The sequence below is a fragment of the Vanellus vanellus genome (genome assembly GCF_965231255.1).
Source record: "Vanellus vanellus genome assembly, chromosome: 1".
Classification (NCBI taxonomy): domain Eukaryota; kingdom Metazoa; phylum Chordata; class Aves; order Charadriiformes; family Charadriidae; genus Vanellus; species Vanellus vanellus.
This window is the reverse complement of record NC_138905.1, coordinates 217,486,543-217,502,195: the sequence shown is the minus strand read 5'-3', so window position 1 is coordinate 217,502,195 and position 15,653 is coordinate 217,486,543.

The window sequence follows — 15,653 nt, the reverse complement described above, 5'->3', positions numbered from 1 at the left end:
CAAGGCCAGGTTGGAAGGGGCTTTGAGCAACCTGGTCTGGTGGGAGGTGTCCTTGCCCACGTCATGGGGGTTGGAACTTGGTGATCTTCAAGGTCCCTCCCAATCTAAACCATTCTATGATTCTATGGTCTGGAAGGTCTAATGTACACAGTGCTGATGGGGTGCCCCTCTTCTGACTCGTGCTGCTCCTGCTCTCCTGTCACGCTGGGTGACACCCTGGGTACCTCTGACAGTCACTTTCCTTGCCATCAGTGCGGACTGGCAGTAAGTCCCTCCAGCTCCTGCTAGCCCCATTTCAGTTGTGGGGTCTTCTCAGGGAAGGTTGGACAGATGGAGCTTCAAATCAGGAATACAACGACCTTTACCTGCATCTCCATCTTGGCTTTGAATCTACCCCTTTGACAAACCCTCTCCCAGAAATTACCAACGCTGCTACTCACTTGGGGGTGTGAGGGTGTGATTGTGCGTGTCTGCATGTGAAGAGGTGGGAAAATGACTGAAAAATACATTTTTATTGCCCTAGTTGTTTTCTTGCTCTTTCTTCCCTGACCTTAATTGAGTTTACACTGACGTCTTTTGCTTGGAAAGGTTATTGCTTCTTTGACTCGGGGTTATTCTTTTTTGCCTTTCGTGGCACACATCCTCACCGGGTAGATTTGCAGTTACCCTTACTGGCTATTTGAGACCAATTTGCAGATGTTGCATACACTGTCTATAAGGCCAGGAGTCAAGTTCCCAGCAGATGTAAATAAGGAGCTGCACCAATTTACATCAGCAGATTATCTGCTATGACACTAAATTTCTCCTTCCTCCTGTCCCTGGTACAGGATGCTCTGTCTACCGCATGCAATAGCAGTAAAATGCTGGTGAGATTAAAGGCCCATTCTAGTAACCTTTTACAATCTGATTTACTAATTGAGCCATGGGACTCGCAAAGCAGTGTGATTCTACCTCAACTACTAATTATCCAGCACTCAAATCTCAAATTAAAGACCTTATGCAGATGATTGGAGTCTTAGGGGGATGTGGTTCTCTCCTGTCATTTTAAGGAGACAGACTCTTTCATGTACTGTATGTACAAAAATGGGAAGAAGATGACAGGAGCAATTTTGTTTCCTTGCTATTAACATTCATGACACCCATGCTATCTGGGAAAAAAAAAAAGAATTATAGTACAATAGCGATGTTTTGGCAGTTTGTGAACAACTGCACTTATAAAGGGCTATTAATAGATTAAGATCGTGTCTACTGTACTCCCAACAGTTACCTAAGGATCTTGAAGTGTACTTGTAATAATAGCAATGCTCAGTACTTATAGAGTTTTACATCTCCAAAGTACTGTACAAACATTAACTAATTGATCATCAGCGCCGCAGTGATCTGTCAACATTAATCAGAAATACCTTTTGAAAAAAAGACCAACCCTACATTTAATTTGTTCAGGTGGCAGATCTATTCTGTAGAGGGCCTTACGCTCTAGGGGCTGAGTGCATGCATACTGCAAAATTAGGCATTACAAGAAACACCCGTCATGGGTGCTCTATTTTCTTATTTTGGTTTCATGGGAAGAAATATTAGAAAGCGGAACATTTCCTTGGTAGAGGCATTTGTACTGCATTTGCATTTTTTAAATACATGCATTCATATAAATCTGTAGTAAAGACACTGACAAAAAGTTATACAGTGTGTTTTGTAGTAATTCTTGCTTTGTAGATGAACATCCGTCAGCCATGTCCTTAGATGAATGCATTGTCCTAAGAGAATAAAGTTCTTCACTATTTGGTGCCTTTACACCTTTCCCTTTGATTATCAAAATTAGGTGGACCCAGAAATAGGAAATATACTTTTCTGCTTTTCCTATTTTTGATGTGTCATGATGTCATTTCACTGAGATACCAGAGGGACACAGTTCCCAGTTTGCCTTGTGGGGTTTCTAACATTTAAGTGGCTGTGAAGGTGTCTTTTTAGCACAAGACCATGCTGTTGCATGTGTCTCCCGGTACCAAAGCTGATGTAAAAGGCTGCCACAGGAACCATCTGCAGTTGTTGAAATAGGTCATATATCCTAAATAACATTGGAAACGCGCTACGAAGCACTATCTATTAATGCTGAACTTAGTAACCCCTGGTAATACACCTACACACGCGATCACAGGCAGAGTTAGCCATCCATCCTCTGCATCCCAAACTCCATGGAGAGAATAATATTAACGAACAGAAGGTCAAGATCGCCAGAGAATTTTAATTGCCCATGTCCCCTTAAATAAACATGTATAGACAGGTCTTTAATTATGTGATCTCATAGTATTTTTCTGAATGACCTCGTCTGACTTAGTCCGGAAATGCAATGATACAACGTGTTGTTTCCTCTTTCTTATGCAGTGTGGGGGTTGGTTTGGTGGTGTTTTTTTTTTTGTTTGTTTGTTTTTTTCTTTTTCCTGAACACTATCTAGCCAAACTTTTTTCTTCATTTCCATATGGGATTTTCTGTCATTCTAAGTGCTTCAAAAATATTAATGAACTCCAGCTGTATTCCAGGGCGGGGTGGAGGGTGAGAAAAGAGTAAGATGATTTAAGGTTTCTTGTGCATGTAACTATTACATGCCTGATTTTTGCAATCTTATCATAATTATGTTTTTAGGGAGGATTTTCACATGTAGATTACTAGATTTTCAAGGATGAAATTAATAAAAACCAAAAACCTATTAAATACCGTATAGGTATTAGAACCTATACGGTTCATTGGTAGGATTGGAACTTCAGTTACATTTCACAGACTCCTGTCATTAAAATAAGGGATAACCACAATAGCAGAGAAGCTCCTCTTAAGGGGTGGTTGGCACACATTTTGCAAGTCCCGTGAGGCTCTGTGCTGCAAATGTGGCTTGCAGAGTTCCCACTGGTGGAGTCTCTGCAGGATGTGACAAGGAAGGAGCAACATGCCAGTAAACCCATTGCTCACGGCTGTGCAGACTATCAGCGTGTGCTGATTGTACCAAACACTGACTGATTCCCCAGTCAGACACCACCAGGGTGAGTGGGTTGGCTGGATGACCAAAAATATCAGTTTCTGAACCACTTTTCATTTTTCCTTATTTATTATGATTCTGGAATGCAAGGATCATGTTCCAGTCTTTCCTAGTGCTGCTCCCAGACTTCTTGCCCAGACAGTCTCTTTCCTCCCTCCTATTCTCAGCCTTCTCCTTTCCTCCTTTCTTATCTAGTTTCAGTATCTCCTCTTGAATCCTCTTTTTTTTTTCCCCCCAGATTTGCTTTCACACACTTCCCATTAGTCCAAATCCTATCCAACGAATTTTGTTCTCACATTCCATCTTGTTTCCTCGCTCTTGTTATCTGACCTCAGTTTCCTCACCAGCCCCTGGTCCCACAGTGTCTCTATACCCTTCTCCTGAGTCCCAGACCTCTGTGATGCACACCAGGTACCAGTCTCCCTTACCTCCCTGTACCCGCTCTCAATCTGTACCTTCAGTCTCCCATTTCCAGGGTGACTGCTCTGTCTTTGTGCCATAATTCCCTAAATTGTCCTCTTTCCAGTCTGTTTTTGAATCAAATAGATGCTTCTTCCTTCCACCTTGGCTATCAGTAGAGAGAAGCAAAGGAACTTTTTCACTTTTGGTTGCAGAGCCTGGTTTATACCAGGCTAGGAAAACATGGACGTGTCCTTGGAGGACTATGTAGTTTACTCCTCCAGGGCTGCAGAAATTCAGGCTGTGCTTGTTCTGTGCATAGGCATGATGAAGAACTCCTCAGGGTGATTCTAGAACTGAAAGCAGTACGACAGCATCAGCAAGGTGATGATACGGAGCGTTACCACCTTAAGCCCCTGCTTTGTCTCAGTATAACTACTCTTTCCAACACTCGTTTTTTCCTCACCTAACGCAGAACTGGCTTAGATTTCCCCAACACATCACTGAATCTTCATGTTCAGACTTGCCTTCATCATTCAGTGGAGAGTGAGCTACATCACATCAGCCCAGGGAACGGTGGGCATCAGTGAGACACCCGAGCAAGGTGCTCAGCTCTTCAAAGAATCATGTAACTTTGGAATTTCTTGTTTTAAGTTACATGTAACTTTCAAGCATGTGTTTTGACCAAGTTTTGGTATGTACTTGCATACTGATGCCCCAAAGAAAGAGAGGGTGCCCAAAGGCTTGGAGTCAGTCAGAGTTATTAGACATCTCATGAAGGTCTCTCTTGCTCACCACGTAGTCAAATAATCAGTGACATTCAGATAGGCTTCCAAAGGCTGAGCCTCTTCAGTGGAGCACGTCCAAACCTCCCAAGTCTGCAGAAATCTCAGGAGAAAGTGAAATTCCTGACAGTCGTGTGAATCCCAGCTTCAAGCAAAACAAGTAATACATTTCTAATCCCAGACGGAGTCTGAGAGTGAAAATGAAATGAAAAACATTCTATTGGAGACTAGGGGTGGCTGTGAGTCTTAAACACCCTTGGAGAGGTTTTTTTTTAATTTAAATATATATTTTTCCATTCCATTGGAACCCTCTCTGTATCACTTGCAAATTCTAGTTTGATTCTATGAACTCTCTCTATATTTCTACCTTTGTGCTATCTTTTGGTGCATTTTTTTAGATGAAATCACACCGAGTCTGTAGCTGAAGGGGAAAATGAATACAGATCTTCTGAAGCCCAGGTCAGACCTCTTTCCATTAGACAGCCTCTCCACACACTGCCAGTAAAAGTGGATTTTTTTGCTTGATGTGATGTCAAAATACAGGTCACTTCAATGAAGCAAATCCAAAACTTTATTGTTTTAGCTTTGAAATTTCTCAGCATTCATAAATGAAATGGATACTACACAACTATTTTGTTTACAATCCTGTGCTGTGGGATAAAAAATAGCTTAGTGAATTTTCACGCAGAAAATGCAGCCTCTTTTCTCTTTGTTTTTTACTGAGTACAAAATGCAACAGAGGCACCTTTTTATTTAATGTAGTCTAATGATTGGCTAACCGTAGATTCTGGGATCAGAAAAAAAAAAAAAAAAGCCACACCCAAAAACCTGTAGAGAAACAAGTATTTTCCTAGGAAATAGGCTTCCTGCCAGACAGATCTTTCTCTGTGGATAACTTGTTTTCAGAGGAAAGAAACTCTAGGACATAAAGAAAAAAACATTTTATTTTTTTCCCCCTAGAAAACACTTTTTTTGTCTCTGAGTACTTAGAGTACTTAGTATACAGTTTTCCAAATTTTCAAGTAATGCTTCCTTCCTTCCTTCCTTCCTTCCTTCCTTCCTCCCTTCCTTCCTTCCTTCCTTCCTTCCTCCCTTCCTTCCTTCCTTCCTCCCTTCCTCCCTTCCTTCCTCCCTTCCTTCTTTCCTTCCTTCCTTCCTTCCTTCCTTCCTTCCTTCCTTCCTTCCTTCCTTCCTCCCTTCCTTCCTTCCTTCCTCCCTTCCTCCCTTCCTTCCTCCCTTCCTTCTTTCCTTCCTTCCTTCCTTCCTTCCTTCCTTCCTTCCTTCCTTCCTTCCTTCCTTCCTTCCTCCCTTCCTTCCTCCCTTCCTCCCTTCCTTCCTCCCTTCCTTCTTTCCTTCCTTCCTTCCTTCCTTCCTTCCTTCCTTCCTTCCTTCCTTCCTCCCTTCCTTCCTCCCTTCCTTCCTTCCTTCCTTCCTTCCTTCCTTCCTTCCTTCCTTCCTCCCTTCCTCCCTTCCTTCCTCCCTCCCTTCTTTCCTTCCTTCCTTCCTTCCTTCCTTCCTTCCTTCCTTCCTTCCTTCCTTCCTTCCTTCCTTCCTTCCTTCCTCCCTTCCTTCTTTCCTTCCTTCTTTCCATTTGAAACACTTTTCCAGTCGATGGGTGATTGCAAAGAGCAAACTAGACACAAGTTTGTGGTGGCAGCACAAAATACCTGGGTAATTTAACTTTTTTTTAAAAAAAAGTTTACCTCCGACCTCTAAAGGAGCAGCACTGTGATGCAGAAAACTGCCGCACATGAATTCCTCTTTCATCTCTATAGCCAATGCAGACACAGAAGCAAATGTCTTCCAAACTGCTATAAAGCGTATTTTATCATGGTTTCCGTTGTAGATAACACTGAGAAGGGAGCACGAGGATGAGACTGGCAGTGCAGAAGCGCTCTGTTGTTTATACCCTGTTAAGGAGGGGTGTGAGGTGACCTGTGTATAAGACTGGGAGTAAGGAACTGCTAGCTGGCTTTCGTGCTGTTTTCCTTCATGCTTAAGGCAGGAAATAGATTTAATTTTCTGCCTTAATTATTCTTATTTGTAAAATGAGCATGAAAATGTTTTTCTGCTTTAGAGGACAGATATGAGGGTTAAGACCAAAGACTAACAACTGAAAAGCTGAAACTGAAGATACGGTAAAGAGAAATATCACTACCTTGCCCCAAGCATCCTATTCCGCTCTTTATGTGTTTGCAAATTACCTTTGATCAATTCCAAGTCCGTATGTCAACATGGTTTGCATTTCACATGACATAGCCTTAAGAAACGCCGAGACCCGAATGCACAGCTCACGACTGGTCTCCCAGTGACTGGGAGGAGCAACTCTCAGACCTCAGGATCCCACCAGGATGTTTTCCAGTGAACCCAACCACGTGCTCCGTTTCTGGCATGTGTTTGAAGTACACAGCTCTGGCAAACACCAGTTCCGCTAATCTTCTGTTAGGGGCTTTGCTGACTCCAGCGTAAAACCACTGTGGCTCCTTGTAAAATGTTTGCTGTGTTTCAGCTGTTATAGTAACTAAGTAAATCAAATCTCTGTTCTTGGATTCTTTCCCTCTCTCTATCCCAAACTACTCTTTCAACTCACTGTCCCTCAAGGATCCTGTTTCAGTGTTAATGTTTTATGTATTTAACTATGATAAATAAAGAATATAAACATGGAACATGAATGCATTCCTGGAGGATAAAATAGCGCTATGAAAGCCCAATTTTTCTTTGATTTTGACAAATTATTTCTTAAGAGACTAAAAGGTGTACCTAAGGAAATGCCTGCCAGTCAAAAGTTTAAATGAAAAACAGAGCAAGAAAACACGCAAAGCTTTTAAGATCTAACTAACTTCGTACAAAAGATACCTTGGGGAAGTAAAAGTAAGACTGGTATGTGTCCCTTAAAAGATGCACATGTAACCTTTGATTTCTTTTTTGCAGAGGACTTAGAGATGATAGGAAGAAGATGTTAAGAAAATGGTATAACATCAGCCGTACAGAGACTGGGGGAGAAGTCACTCGCTGAAAACACTTGTCTCATTTCTTGTCCAAGATCTTTCAAGTGCTCTGAATCTAGTAAACCTGATCCATTTACAAAGTCTCAAAATAGTATCCACTGACATAATTGAAGTTTTTTTCTGGATGCAAGAGGAAATCCCGGCAGCATTGCATTACTTGGCAGAGAGAGTCTGCAAATATTAAAAAAAAATAATAAATAAATTGGGAAAATAAAAACTGCAGAAAACATCCAGAACGCTTTATATACTGGGTGGAAGGGAGGAAACAGAGAAATGGTGCAGAAAGGTGTCTGTAGCCTGGTCTCTTCGCTCCCTGTAACCAGAAAAAAGCTCATGGCTGTCTGGTGGAAAACTTCCAGTTCTTTGGAGGCATGACGGAGCCGGACTTTTAGTCCAGGTCTAAGTGCCAGTGTGAGATGTTAATGCCACTTGAAGCTTTGCCTATTGCCTGTCTTCTCTCCATCGTTTCACAGATATTGAAGTCTGCTCTATGTCCTCCTCTGGAAGGTGAGCAGCCAGTAGAAGTAACAACCAAGAGTTACGGCACCATTTCTAACTTGCGGTAGACTTGTTTTAGCAAGGGAAGAAAAAATATCCTGATCCTGAGATATTATGAATTTTGAATAACAAAATCCCACCTAGGACTCGGTAACTAATACTAAAGCCGGATGGAGACCTTGCATTTTACATTATAAATTGGCACAAATGATGCCACTTATAGCACTATGGCAGGCTTCAGCAGGAGGCTTACAAATGCCACTTGTAATTAATAAAACCTCCGATCTCAAATACATTTCGCAGTTTGTTCCTGGGGAGAAGTACTTCGCACTTTTTGAACTTTCAGGCTGATGGGCTGAGCCCACAATTGGTGCAGTTTCTTTTCAAGTGGATAATCCGGTACGCGGCTGAGCAAATGACAAACCAGATGCAGAATGAAAGGTACCCCTCGGGGCTCGGAGAACCGGAGAAACAATGGAATCCGCAGGACATTTCCAGTGAATCAGACCCTTGTTCTCCTCCACAAAGGAGGAGGAAAAAAACCACGGTGACACATAAAACATGTGGCAACAAATTGATGGCAACTTCTACAAAATGGGAACATGAACTACATGGCATGTGGATAAAAGAGAAAGCATCTGCAAAACATGTGAGGAAAATTGTGAATATAATTCTAGCAATTATGATTATAGTGTTGTATACGCTACTGCACTTAATTACAATTCTCTGTTCTTTTCATGCTATGGAAATGGACTAAATGGACTACAAAATATATCTCAAAAGACAAGCAATCTGTGGCATGAATAGGAACCTCCTTTATCTTAATACAATGAGGCCTACATTTCACAAACATGGCAGCATCTCTGAGATAATTCTTCAGAGCAGAATTTTGATTACAAAATGAACATTGTGAAAAAAATTAGCAGCCTTTATTATTTCATCTGAGAACATGAATAGGATTATTAGGAGTATTAAGAAGAGTTTTTGTCTTTTTTAAAAAAAAGTAGTTTACCTCAGGAGTTATATTAAAATGGTAATCTTTCCTTTTCTTAAAAAAACCCCCACGATGTTATTTTATTGAAAGGGAAAGAGGGGTGAGTTGAAAAAAAATCTTCATTTTCACGCTTAAAGCTTTCCTCATTTTTCTTTTTTGGAACGAGAAGGTGTGCAAGTTTTGTAGTACACACATACTCAGTTAAAAGTTAAAACAACAGTCATAATCATTAATCTTAAACTGTGAACCACAACAGTTCGTCTGTGTAGATCTGTGAAATATTTTACAAATAATGAATTCTGTTTAGGAACACTGGTCTAGAAGGGACCCCTCAGGGAACTGAATTAATTTGCAGGGTTTTTTTTGTATACATTTAAAAATGTACACTCATGTTTTAAGTGTCGGTTTCAGGCAGTTCAGATGCTCCACTGAATTAAATGAGCCGGTGCAGATTTACAGGACCTGAAGAACTAAACCATTATACCTATTGATAGGGGTAGTTATACGAAAGCATGGTGTTGTGCAGCGTGAGGTTTCCAGCGGCACGGATTTGGGACAACGGCGTGCTTGGGAATAGTAAAGCCGCGAGTTACTTCTTTCTCTGTAAAGACTCACTGATAAAACTTGACAGTTCATTGCCCCACCATGTATACTGCAAGCCTCATTCATTTTATAGATTTTTTTGTTTAAGAATGCAATGAGTTGGATAACTTGTCTCTAAATAAATTAGGAATTCTGGTTGGGTATTTGGAGATGAAGACTGTGCTGCGTGGGAAAGCTGCTGGAGGCTGTCAGGGCTGTGCCGTCTGTCTCCAGGGTCAGAAAAAACTGTTGGTGAGCCTGGATGACTCTCATTTGGGTGGGAGTAGATTCAACAGTGAGAAGGGTGAGGACTGAGGGAGAAGGAGGCTGAATCTGAACCCTGAAATTTCAGCAGTGGCAGAAAAAAACAACAGTACCAGTACAGCTCTTGGCAAAAAAAAAAAAAAATAAAAAAATCAGGCTGTGAAAGTATGTGTGTGTTTGAGGAGAGTGAGGAACCAAGATGCAAGACTTTAAGAAGATGAGAAGGAAGGAGGCACCAGAAAGTGTCAAACTTTGGACAGTTTGGTTTATCTAAGGGGGAAAGCGAGGAAGGAAGAGAATGGCTATGAAGCAGGGAGGGTGAGGTGTGAGCAGGGCAGAGAGAACACGCAGCTTGGAGAAGAAGATGGATGTAATTGCAGGGGCATACCAGCCTACTGGACCATACTGGCCATTCCCAGACCTACTACCCCGGAAAACTCAAGAGTAAAGAAACTGAGCCAGAGATATGTACATGAATGTGCTTATTATGTCATCTACCCATGGATTATTTCTTTTTTTTTTTTCTGCTCAGAAAGGCCTATGAAGGCTGGAGGGAGAGTTATTTACCATCAAGTGAACATTTTTCAGGTTCCATTGTGAAGCCACACAAAAAGCATGCTGAAACTAATGGAACTTCCCCAGGGCTCCGTAGAAGTCTTAAGGGCCATGGACAACGGGGATCATGCTCTTTGGAGTACAACACGTAAGGGCACCAAACCCAACAAGGAAAAGGCAGGGTCCTAACCCTGCTGGAACATGCTAGCCTTGTGAGCGTCTATGTCTAGTGATCTACCATTCAAACACATCTGGACAGCTATTCAGTGTCCACCCAGCAAAAGCTTTACGTAGGCTATTTTTGAGTCAGTAAAACCTGGGCTGAATTTATTTCTTAAACGCTTTTCATTACAAATTTAAATTCCAGACTTTCTGTAGAGTTCAACCAGACTTCTCTTGATTTACACCATCTACTATAAGTCATTGGTAAAGCTGGTACTCCTGTATATGACATACGGTAGGAGGAAATTAACCCTTCTTCTTCTGGCTGAATTCGGGCTAATTTAGGCCATTGCAAATGTCCAATATTTACACTGGAAAATTAATTAACATTCAGATTTCCTGCATGCCACTTGCTGTTTATTTGTCAGCACTTTCTTCTTTAGTCTTCCTTCTCTGACCATCTCATTTATGAGCAAACTGCCACAGATCTTACAAAAGCTCGCATCCTTGCTTGAGGTCATCTAACTGAGCATTTCTTTCACCCCCTACTGCTTTCCACAGAGGCTTTGTCTAGACTTAGAAACGCAAGCTAACTGAGATTGATTTATCCCAGTCTGGACAAGCTGTACAGCTCTCAATCTCAAATTTGATCTCTTCCTGTCTGTATTTTCTTGGACTCATCATAACCCTCCCTCTGTAATCAAGATAGCCATGTTTCAGGATTGAATAGCAGGGCTCCAGAACCTCCCACACCTTTTTCACTGTTTGATTATACTTATGTTTCACCAACATTCTGAGACAGACTTATCTCCAGAGACTTTTTTGTGCATTTTGTTAATATATTTTTTCAGGAAGAGAAAATTCTTCCTCTGCAGTACTTGTTAATAAACAAAAGATGAAGATGGTGTGTTTTTTTTTGTTTTGCTTTGTTTTGTTTTGTTTTGTTTTATTTTGTTTTGTTTTTCTCATGGGGAGCCACATCTAGGAAAAAGCTGACTCCTAAAAAGTTAGTTTGAACATATATAATCAGATTACAATAATTTAATTAAAGCCCATTAAAAAATCTAATGTTTATTATTAGCTTGTGTACTTCGTAATTATTTTATAGGCTTTTATTTTTTATGGCAAGAATCCAGTCATTACAAAGCTGTGAAACACGATACATATACAAGCAAAGAAATGCATTTGAAAACTTTGTTTAAAGAGAGAATTGTCAGAAATGTCAGGACATAACATTTCACAAAAGCGAAAGAATAACTTTGCTTTTAATGATGCAGTACTTCTCTTCCTTGTTAATATATTAAAGACATTACCAATTTTGGAGGGCAAGAGGGGAAAGGGGACTGCATTTAGAAAGCATAGGGCTGTGTAATGTCATCAACGCCAAGAGATTAAGAAGTAAAATCAATACGTCAGTGTTCACCCAATGCATTGTCTTCTCCAGTTTTTCTTGTGGACACCAGAAATAGATCCTGATCTCAGCTGAACCCTGATTCTGGAAACACTATCCTTACCCACAGAGAAGAATAATTTAACTGGTTTTGAATGAATAGCAGTTTATAAAATGGGACTCCAGAATGCAAACATTTTGCTAAAGATTTTCTGAGACTACTCTGTGCACTTAATTAGGTAGTACCCTTATGTCTGAATTAATGTGTTAATTCCATAGTAGCATTACAGATACACTGATGTCAACTAAAAAGGAATCAGCCCTGTCAATGCAAAATGCTAATTCTGTTAGTTCTCATTTCTGAAGAGCTCCTGATATCTTGATATTATTCTTTTTGCCTAAGAAATCCTTGGAATTCTTGCAATGATTTTAGGAGGCGTGGAAAGTCAGAAATAAACGTTTTCCACTGTTTTCTGGTTAGGAATTAAAAACAAATGTAACACATCTATAGCTTATACATCTTTAAATTAGGATTGTCTAGTCTGAAAGTCGAACACAGGCACTGTAAAAATAATGATGCTATAGTTACCTGGGGAATTCAACCCAAGAGGAATCAATTTTATTGTAAAGATCAGGCTTTTAATCCACCTCTACCTGAGTGCCAGATGGTCAAACCAAAGAATCAACACATTAAGCAGATGGACTTGGTATCTGATTCCCAATTACTAGAGTTGCTTCAGGTGGAAGGTTACTTCTACTGATCAGAGAAAGTGATTTGTCCCCAGATGGTGGCAAAAAATTGCTCACTCTGCTCTTTTAGTAGGTTCCCACTTGTCTTTCAAAGTCAGGAAGCAACATTAAAGATTTGAACCAAGGCTCATGGAAGGTAGCTATTGAGATTGGTAGGTTTTGGATCAAGCGATAAAAACTTAGGGACAAGAAGTTGTTAAGATATGCAAGCCAGGTGACTAGGTTCTGCCCTAAGGTTAGGCAAGGAAGAACGTGGGACATGACACAAGAAACGTAATAAACTACAGTGTGAGAAGTCAGCCAGAGCTTGCAGGGATGGATGAATTTCATGGGTGGCTAAAAAGGAGTCAGATGAGAGGCAGCCAAACCCCACAAATATATAGACAGAGGTGCCAAAGGCCTTTTGGGGAGCAGAGTCTTGCGAGGGCTACAGACTGCCCACACAGCAGCAGCAGTAAGAGCAGATGGGGCTGAGATTACCTGAGTAACCACACCAGAAATATCCTATTTGGGTTCAGATTTAGTAAAACTGGAGCCAATAGGGAGAAACAATTAGGTGCGGATTGTTTATTTGTGACCAGACAAAAGCAGAGAAAGGGTGGTCGGAGGAAGAACAATCGGAAAAATGGATAAGCAATGGGGTAAAAACTGGGGATAAACTCAAAGACTGACCAGCTGGAGAGGAAAGCACAGGATGGGGCTGTAGATGCTATTGAAGTCCATGTGACATTTCGTTGTTTCTGTTTCTGTGGGTGTCAGTAAAGGTGTGGTTCCCTGTTTGTCCTGAACAGAACGACCGGCTGTGTTCATAACCACTGCGTGCATTGGGATTATGTATTCAACCTCATTGATGACTGCACCCCAAAAAGGAAAAAGCAGCAGACTCACACCTAGCAGACCAGGAGAGGAGGAAACCTCAAGTCTCAAAGACCAGCAGATGTGCCTTTCCTTTAACAAAAGTGTCAAAAGTGGTTAAAATAATCTTAGTAGATAATATAGACCAATAGAGCCGAAAACAATAGAGCTCTATGAAAAGCAATAAAGCTCCATTAAAACTTGTTCAGGCTTTTACAGACAACCATGCATTAGTTACCAGCTGTACATAACTATTTAGTCAAAGCATCTATTTCGGTGACAATTTCCCATCAAAGGGATAAATGGAAGTATTGTTGCGATGGATTCAACAAGTTGGCTCTGTGGATTTCTGTGCATCCAGAGGTTAGAAGTGGGTATTGTTCTGAATGCAGCTCATGCCTTCCCAAAGCTGACACAATGGAACCAGATTCCCAAATCCCTTCCCACATCTCACGTGCTCATGACTTTTGCATTAACTCACAGCCTAGAAATAAGAAACTCTTTGTCTTGACACCCAGATTAAAACAAATAAATAAATATTATATTTATATATATATAAAAAACACTGTATATTCCTTTGGAGTTAAACCAAAATGAACAATTTCTTGTCAAGTAATACATATTTCCTTTGAAAAGAGCATTTAGGCCGATGAAAACCATTTGATTCAACTGAAAATTATACTGTTCATTTTAAATTTGCTTCTCCATTTCAAACTCCATCACTGCTTTGAAATTGTTAATTTCTGAAAGAGAATTCCAATTGCAAAACAAAGAATTAGAAGACTTGTAATGAACATCAGTCTTTGGAACTTTTAAAGGTTTTCCTCTTCCTGTTTTTGATTATGCTTATTGCCTCAAATAATATTTTGTGAATATAAAAAATAAATTAATTAAATAAAATTTTGTGAATATAGTCTCAGTCCCTCACAAATTATCTCTCTCCACTTCCAGATCTCCCTCTAACCTCCAAAAAACATGCTCTGTACCACCTGATTATCTGCTCTTATCTGCAGGGGAACAAAGATGAAAACTTCCACAAGTATTGGAGAGATCATTTGACATCAGATGGATGCACGGTACACTACGCTTCAGGGTTTTCATAAATAACAATGAAATTTTACTCCCCAGCCCAACTGCTAAACTTGGTCCAGCTGTAATTAAATCCAACCTTTTTTTGTTCGAACGGGTCAGGTTTCTAAACTACATCAGCTTCGTGGACTGATATTTCTGCTCAATGGCCAGGTTTGGACAGACAGGAACCGCTGCTTCTCTTCGTCCTAAGGGACTGCTTTGGTTTCATACAAATACAGCCTGTGAAAGTAAAGGATAAAATAACCTTTTCTTTTGCCAGAAAAGGATGGAGAAAGTCAGTTCCCCTTTGAAAATAAAGGGTAAAGACTAGGTAATTTAGTATTTTTGAGGAACAGTTTGCATCTGTTTCAGGTGCATCTGCTGGTAGAGATAATTTTAAATGCTTTGCAACTTTGGCAGTGATATTAGTTACAACCTGCTGAAACACAAAACCAACAATAGATTGGAAAATCTGACAGGAAATTGCAGTGATCAAGAATGGAAGAAAAATATTTCCTTTTTGCAGATGTGTATTTTCTTTGGCTAAATATCCTGTTGAAATTGTCTTAGCTGAGTATCCAATGCCCATTTGTTTGTACTAAAAGGGAGGCAATAAAGAATTTAAATAGTAAAGATAACATAAGTCTTCCTTAAATGTGAACTACTTTAGAGTAGAAATAATGAAGACTTTCCTTACACAGAATAGTTGTCTGCGGAGGCAGAGAGGGTACAGGGCAATGCTACAGCTGCGTGACGGAGGCGGCATCGCCTTGCAGATTTACTGCACCACATCATAAGCAGATAGGAGAAATGCAAATGGCTTTTTAGGTGAGCAGGTGAGACATGACATTGACCAGACGCTTTAAAGATAGTTTACAAAAAGAGAGAGGATTGGTATGACCTTCTCCTGACTCTCACGTTATTTATTCTGTAACGACAGGTTAGTGATTCTCTATGGCAACCACCCCAGGTTCAGGAGGACCCGTGGCTCCCGAGAGACTCACTTGAAACAACCCCTCTATGCAATCCTTCACTGCATCTCAGAGCTGTGCAAGAAGCAATGCTATGAGGGGGACTATAGAATAAATATGATGAAAAACTTTATTGCTGGTATCTTCATTCCCAGGCAGACCTGACTCTGGGATAGAGGACAAGCAGCAGTGGGAAGGCAAAGGAGACCAAGAAGCGACAGGCAAAGGAAGGGGAAGAAGGGAGCAGAAGCGGTGGATTGGCAAATGGAGATATTTATAGTGGCCCTATGGCCTCCTGCTTCAGGGGGCAATTTTCTCTGTGGGTCTGGAAAGTGTCTCT